The sequence below is a fragment of the Sorex fumeus genome, unplaced genomic scaffold, assembly GCF_029834395.1.
Source record: "Sorex fumeus unplaced genomic scaffold, SorFum_2.1 ptg000047l, whole genome shotgun sequence".
NCBI classification, from domain to species: Eukaryota; Metazoa; Chordata; class Mammalia; order Eulipotyphla; family Soricidae; genus Sorex; species Sorex fumeus.
This window is the reverse complement of record NW_026606104.1, coordinates 34518709-34525108: the sequence shown is the minus strand read 5'-3', so window position 1 is coordinate 34525108 and position 6400 is coordinate 34518709.

The following is a 6400-nucleotide window of genomic DNA, read 5'->3' as shown; positions in this document are numbered from 1 at the left end:
AAGGAACTGCGCTTGCCTTCTCCATTTGCTCATATGTGGAATGAGTATCATAATTGCGCCCACATACCCACTTGGCACTTACTCCAAGAACCCACTGAGTGTTAGTTTTTATTATAGAGCCCCCCTGTGTTTAAGGAAAAAAAAGAAACCAGGCCCAAAATGAAGTCATTCATGCTTGGTCCCGCCAAGAAACTAGCAGTTTCAGCCTCCCCTAAAAGTATAGTCTTTTTTCTTTTTTCAGTTTTAGGGTCACACCCAGTTGTGTGCAGGACTCTCTTGGCTCTGTGCTGGGGAATCGCACCTGGAGGGTCTCCCTAAGAACCATGGTATCTGGGCCCAAACCTGAGTCGGCTGCACGGAAGGCAAGCGCCCTGCTCCCTGTATTATCTCTGGCCCCATACGTATAAACTTAAACCAACCTGCAAATTCTAGATCAGCACTAGTGAAACAATCCAATTATCAGGGCCCTGACACCTGCGGTGGGAAGGCAGTTTTGGTTTCACCGAAGATAATCCTTTGGTTTTGCTAATTGCCGCGTCCCTCGGCCTTTCCAGCTGAGAACCCTCCTTTTGGTGCTTACCCTGCCACAGAGCCTTTCTCATTGCTAGACTCGAAGCTGTTTGATGAATCCTTTGATTACATCCCTGCGTTTCTTGAGCTGTATCTTGTGAGGTTTTGTTTTGTGGAGGGCCTCCCTAGCCAAGCTTGGGGACCTGAGGGCCCTCCCTGCAATACTCAGCCTCCCAGCTCTGACCACGGTTCAGTGTGGTACTCATGGGCCACAAGGACCACACTCAGTGGGCTACAACGTGATACTGGGGTTCAGGGGCAGGAGGTAAAGGGGCTCTGTGGCACAGGGATCAAAACAGCATCTAGCGCACCCGGTATTATCTTCTATCCCCAGACGGTTTTGCTTTTCAGTACCAGCTTCTCCAGCTTTCAGTATTTCAAAACCGTTTTGGGAGACTGGAGAGATAGTACAGTGGGTAAGGCACTTGACTTGCATGTATCTTACCCAGGTTCAATCCCCAACATTCACATGGTCCCCTGAGTTCTGCCCGGGAATCATTCCTGAGTGCAGAGCCAGATGTGTCCCCAAAACAAGCCATTTTATTTAGCCTTCACATTTTGTTGAGGCCAGGTTCGAGATTGCTCCAGGAAGGCTGTGAAGGACTCCTCAAACAATGAATGGACTCGGGGCTGGAGCCTTGTACGTGGCCTACCCAGGTTCATTCCCAGCATCCCATATGGTCCCCTGAGCACCGCCAGGGGTAATTCCTGAATGCAGAGCCAGGAGTAATTCTGTGCATCACCAGGTGTGACCCAAAAAGCAAAAAAAAAAACAAAAAACAAGGGACACCTCACAGCAAACCTGAACTCCCACACTGCTGCTTTGGCTCTGGGGTACTTCAAAAGTCACCAGACATTGGGCTGGAGAGAGACGTTCACAAGCCAAAGTGCTTCCCACACTGAGGCCAGGTTCAGTCGCACTAGGTGTAGTCCAGAAACAATAACCCAAAAAGTAGCAACCTTCTGAAGAGACAGTACAAAAGTATGTCAAGTGATCATCTGCACTTGTTTGTTCATTGCAGCACTGTTTACAATAGCCAGAATCTGGAAAAAACCTGAGTGCCTGAGAACAGATGACTGGTTAAAGAAACGTTGGTACATCTACACAGTGGAGTACTATGTAGCTGTTAGAAAAGATGAAGTCATGAAATTTACATACAAGTGGTACTACATGGGAATTATCATGCTAAGCGAAATGAGTCAGAGAGGGACAGACATAGAAAGATTGCATTCATCTGGGGAACATAAAGTAACAAAATAGGATACTAAACACCCAAGACTGGCCGGGATTAGTACCAGGAGGTTTGCTCCATGGCTTGGAGGCCAGCCGTGCATGCTAGGGGAAAAGGCAGCTCAGATAGAGAAGGGAGAACCAAATAAAGGGTGTTGGGAGGATCCTCCCAGGATGGGAGATGCATGCTGAAAATAGACTATAGACCGAACATGATTGCCACTCAATGCCTCCTTTGCAAACCACAGCACCCAAAAGGAGAGAGAGAAAAGGGAATGCCCTGCCACAGAGGCGGGGGGGATGGGGAATGGGAGAGATACTGGGATCAGTGGTGGTGGAAAATGGGCACTGGTGGAGGGATGGGTATTCGATCATTGTATAATTGAAACCGAAGCACAAAAATTTGTAAATCTACAACTATACCTCGTGGTGTTTCACTAATAAAAAAAAAAAGTATGTCAAGTGAAAAGTGGAAGCCTTGGACTGGAGAGACAGAAGCTAAGGCACTTACATTGCACGCGGCCAAGCTGTGGGTCCTCAGTGTTGTCTCTGGTCTCCCAAGCACTGCCAAGAGTAGACCCTGAGCACCACTACTGGAAGTGGCCCACAAACAAAACCCAAAACAAATGTGGAAGCCTTGGGCTAAGGGTTAAGATATTTGCCTTGCCTGCGACCACCACCTGTTCAATCCCAGCCCTGCACATGGACCCTGAGCACCACTAGGAGTGATTCCTGAATACATCCAAGCATAGCAAAAAAATAATAATCAAGAACTTGTGTGGTCTTGGGGGTCACACACCTGGGTGCTCACTCCTAGAGGTGCTCCTACGGGCAATTCCTGGGGAACCCTCTGCAGTGCCAGAGACTGGCATTGTGGTCTGCAAGCCAAGCACTCTAATTCCTCTGCTATCGCCCCAGCCCCTCAAGCCTGTTTTCTGGGATGTAGCAGTGAGTTTATCAAGAAACATGGGCTTCCTGAATCATCTTAGGTGGCTAAGATAAAAAAAGGTCTCAGCCACTGAGAATGAATGTTAACAAGCTTTGTGGCAGGAATGGGGCATAATTCAAATGCATTCATCGCTGCCACAGCAAGGGATGAGATGCTGGGCTAAAAAGGATCAAGATTTGATTTGTTCCCTGCCACCAGAAGCCCAGGACACTAGAACAAAGGATCATCCAAAATGCAGAGAACAGGGGCTTTGTCCTTAAGTTTCTCAGAATTCTTTCCTTTGGGGTTTGTATTTTTGGTGTTTGGGGGCCATAAGCAGCAGTGCTCAGGGACTACGCAAGCAGTATGAGGGGGACCATGTGGTGTCGGGGATTGAACCTAAACGTCCTGCATGCAAAGCACACGCTCCAGCCCTTTGAGGGTCTCTCTGACCTGCATCTTGGAATGCTTTTTTTTGGGGGGGTGGGGGGGTAGGAGGGGTTGTCCATCAAAACGCTGTGGTGCTCAGGACTTACTCCTGGTTCTGTGCTCAGGAATTACTTCTGGTGGGGTTTAGGGGACAATATGGGGTGCGGGGATTGAACCTGGGTCAGCCACGTGCAAGGCAAGCTTCCTGACATGCTGTACTCTCGCTCTGGCTTGCATTTCAGAATTCTTGGCCACCTCAGTAAGATCACACAGTACATGTTCCTCATCGGGAACTAGCAAACCCTCGGATTCAGTCCACAGAGGACAGGAGAAAGGTGTGTTTCCTGTGTGTTCACGTCTCCTGCTCCCTTCTGCCCTGATGGAAGGAAGATCAAGTTCCTGGGCTCCTGCAGAACAGGACTTTGTTCCTATCTCTAGGTCAGAAGGAAGCATGGGGTTGTCTCCTGGCATGTACTGACAGTTCCACAACTCTAGCTCTGATAAGAAGCAGGCGGTGCCAGGGAGGTGCCGTCTTGCAATCCCTTCTCTGACGCTGTGCAACTATAGGTCCTGCTCACCTCATTTAAACTCACTCAGAGCTGAACTTGGCCCACAGCAACAGGTAACTTAATTTAGCACTTGTTTAATCTCTCTGGGTTGCAGGCCAGACTTTTCTAATGTAACTGCAGACCTGGGGCTTGAGAGATAGTACAGCATAAGGTGATTGCCTTGTGGCTGACCCAGGTTCAATGCCCAGTGCCCCCATATGGTCCTCTGAGTCTGCCAGGAATGATCCCTGAGCACAGCCAAAGGTAAACCCTGAGCACTATTGGTTGTTACCCCAAATAAAATTAAATAAGTAAATCTGCAGACCTGAAGATAAAAGATATTTTGTGCTTTATGCTACTTCTGTGCCCTAATTGTGCCCAGATGATATACCTTTGTTCACTAAAAAAAATGCACGGTGGTCATTGGAGCAATAGTACAGCGGGGAGGGTGTTTGCCTTGCATGTGACCAGCCCAGGTTTGATCTCAGACATCCCATATGGTCCCCTGAGCACTGCCAGGAGTAACTCATGAGTGCAGAGTCAGGAGTGAGTGTGAACCAAAAAGCCAGAGGGGAAAAAAAGATACACTATGGGTTGTTTTGAGTTTCTCTAGGAATAAAGCATCTCTTCTCTATCTCTCTGCCTCTCTGTCTCTCTGTCTCACTCTCTCTCTTGCTCTCTCTTGCTCTCCCTCTCTCACTTTTTTTAGTGGGGAGGGTCCAAAAGATAGAAAAAATAGAAAAAAGAATGAATATGAAGGATAGGTATGGTGTCTGCAACAAAAACACAAATATGAAGGGCCAGAGAGAGTTCAATTGACTGAGCACCATGGTTTGCATGCAGGGGATCTGGGTTCTATCCCCAGTGCTACCTGGTTCCCCAGCATTGTTGGGTGTGCCCTCCCCCCTCTTAGACAGAATAAGGAGTCAGAGAGATGACACAGCAGTTAGGGCATTTGCCTTGCACGTGATAGACCTGGGTTCGATCTGGTACCCCATATGGTCCCCCAAGCCCACCAGAAGTGATCCCTGAGCCCAAAGTCAGGAGTAACACCCAAGCGCAGCTGGGTGTGGCCCGATGTGAAATGTGAAGGGCAGAGATGTGACTCTGTGGTGGAAGACAGACCTTGCGTGTATGGAAAATAAGGGACAATGTGGGCAGCACCGTAGCAGTACAGCGTGTGCTTCGCACATGTGGGGTCTGAGGAAGAGCCTTGTCACACCCCCAGAAAGAGAATAAATGTGGTTTCCACATGCAGCCTGCAGTGGAGTGAATGCTTCAGAAATTCAACCAACAGGTCTCTGTGGGAAAACCCTCGATGTGGGAGGCAACTGTGGGGGCTGTGGGGATGGCAAAGACCAACTCTGTGTCCAGCTACCGAGTTAGAGGCCTCCGTGCAGAGGCTGGAGCTTATTATTGCTCATCTCACATCCCCAGCGGTGGGGAGGGCAGCTCTCCCCTGACCTGCGCTAGCAACCACATTCTCTTCCTCTTCTCTTCTGTTTTTTGTTTTTGAACCACACCCAGCAGTGCTCAGGCTTACTTCTGGCTCTGTACTCAGGGATCGCTCCTGGTGTGCTCAGTGAACCATCTGGGATGCCAGGATCGAACCCGGGTCAGCCGCTTGCCAGGCAAACGCTCGACCCACTGTGCTATCGCTCGGGCTTCTTTCTTCCCCTTCTTGCCTAGGAAACGGCACAATAAATCGCTGAATTCTACTTTCTGGGTCTAGACAGCCAAAAATCTGGTCACGGGACTTGAAACTAGGTAAGAAAATTCCCTTTTGTTGCAAAAACTCTAGTGAAACTAGAGAAATCAAGAAGTAAGACCATGATCTAGAATAAACCGGCCCAAACTGGTGACATCTCATGCCTTTGGCCACATGAACCAGACACAGTATGTCCTCTTCAAGGGCCTCCAGGGAGGAGCAGCCCCTGCTGAAAGCTTGGCCGGGGCCCAGCAGCCATCAGCTGCCCCAGACAACCACACAGTCAGAGTCACTTCCCCAGAGGTAACCCCTGGCAGGTGGTGGGGCCTCCCACATCCTCTGTGGCTTGGAAGGGAGCTTGCCCTGGCCTCCGGCCCCCACAAGGCAAGGGGCAAGTGGCAAATGGCCTTCCCAAATGGCTCAGAGGATGGAGCCTCCCAAGCGGAGCAGCGTTGTCGGCAATGCGAAGGAGAAGGCCCGTCCTGGGACACTGCCACTAAGCCCTGCAGGGTTTGGGAAGCTTCTAGGGCAGTGCCAACATCTGAAAGCACCTGCCTTCAGGGCCGGAGTGACAGTACAGTGCGGAGGGCGCTTGCCTTACACTCGGCCGACCTGGGTTCAATCCCCGGCATCCCATACGGTCCCCTGAGCACCAGCAGGAGTGCATGCAGAGCCAGGAGTCTGAGAATTGCTGGGTGGGGTAAGAAAAGAAAGGGAGGAAGGAAGAGAGAGATAAATAGAGAAAGAAAGTGGCTTCTGCCAACCACCTGCCTTCTCATTCATCGAGGCTCTCAACCACTTCACATGAAAGAGAGGAAGGAGGAAGCAAGTGATGACATCAAACTCTCCTTAGCATACCACACACCACCTGTGCCTGCCACTTTCACCAGGCCCACCTGGGGACAAGGGGGAAGAAGGGGCTCTGAGAAGCTACTTGGTCCCACGGAAATGCATCTGCGCATAGGCCAGTTCCTCTCACCTGAACG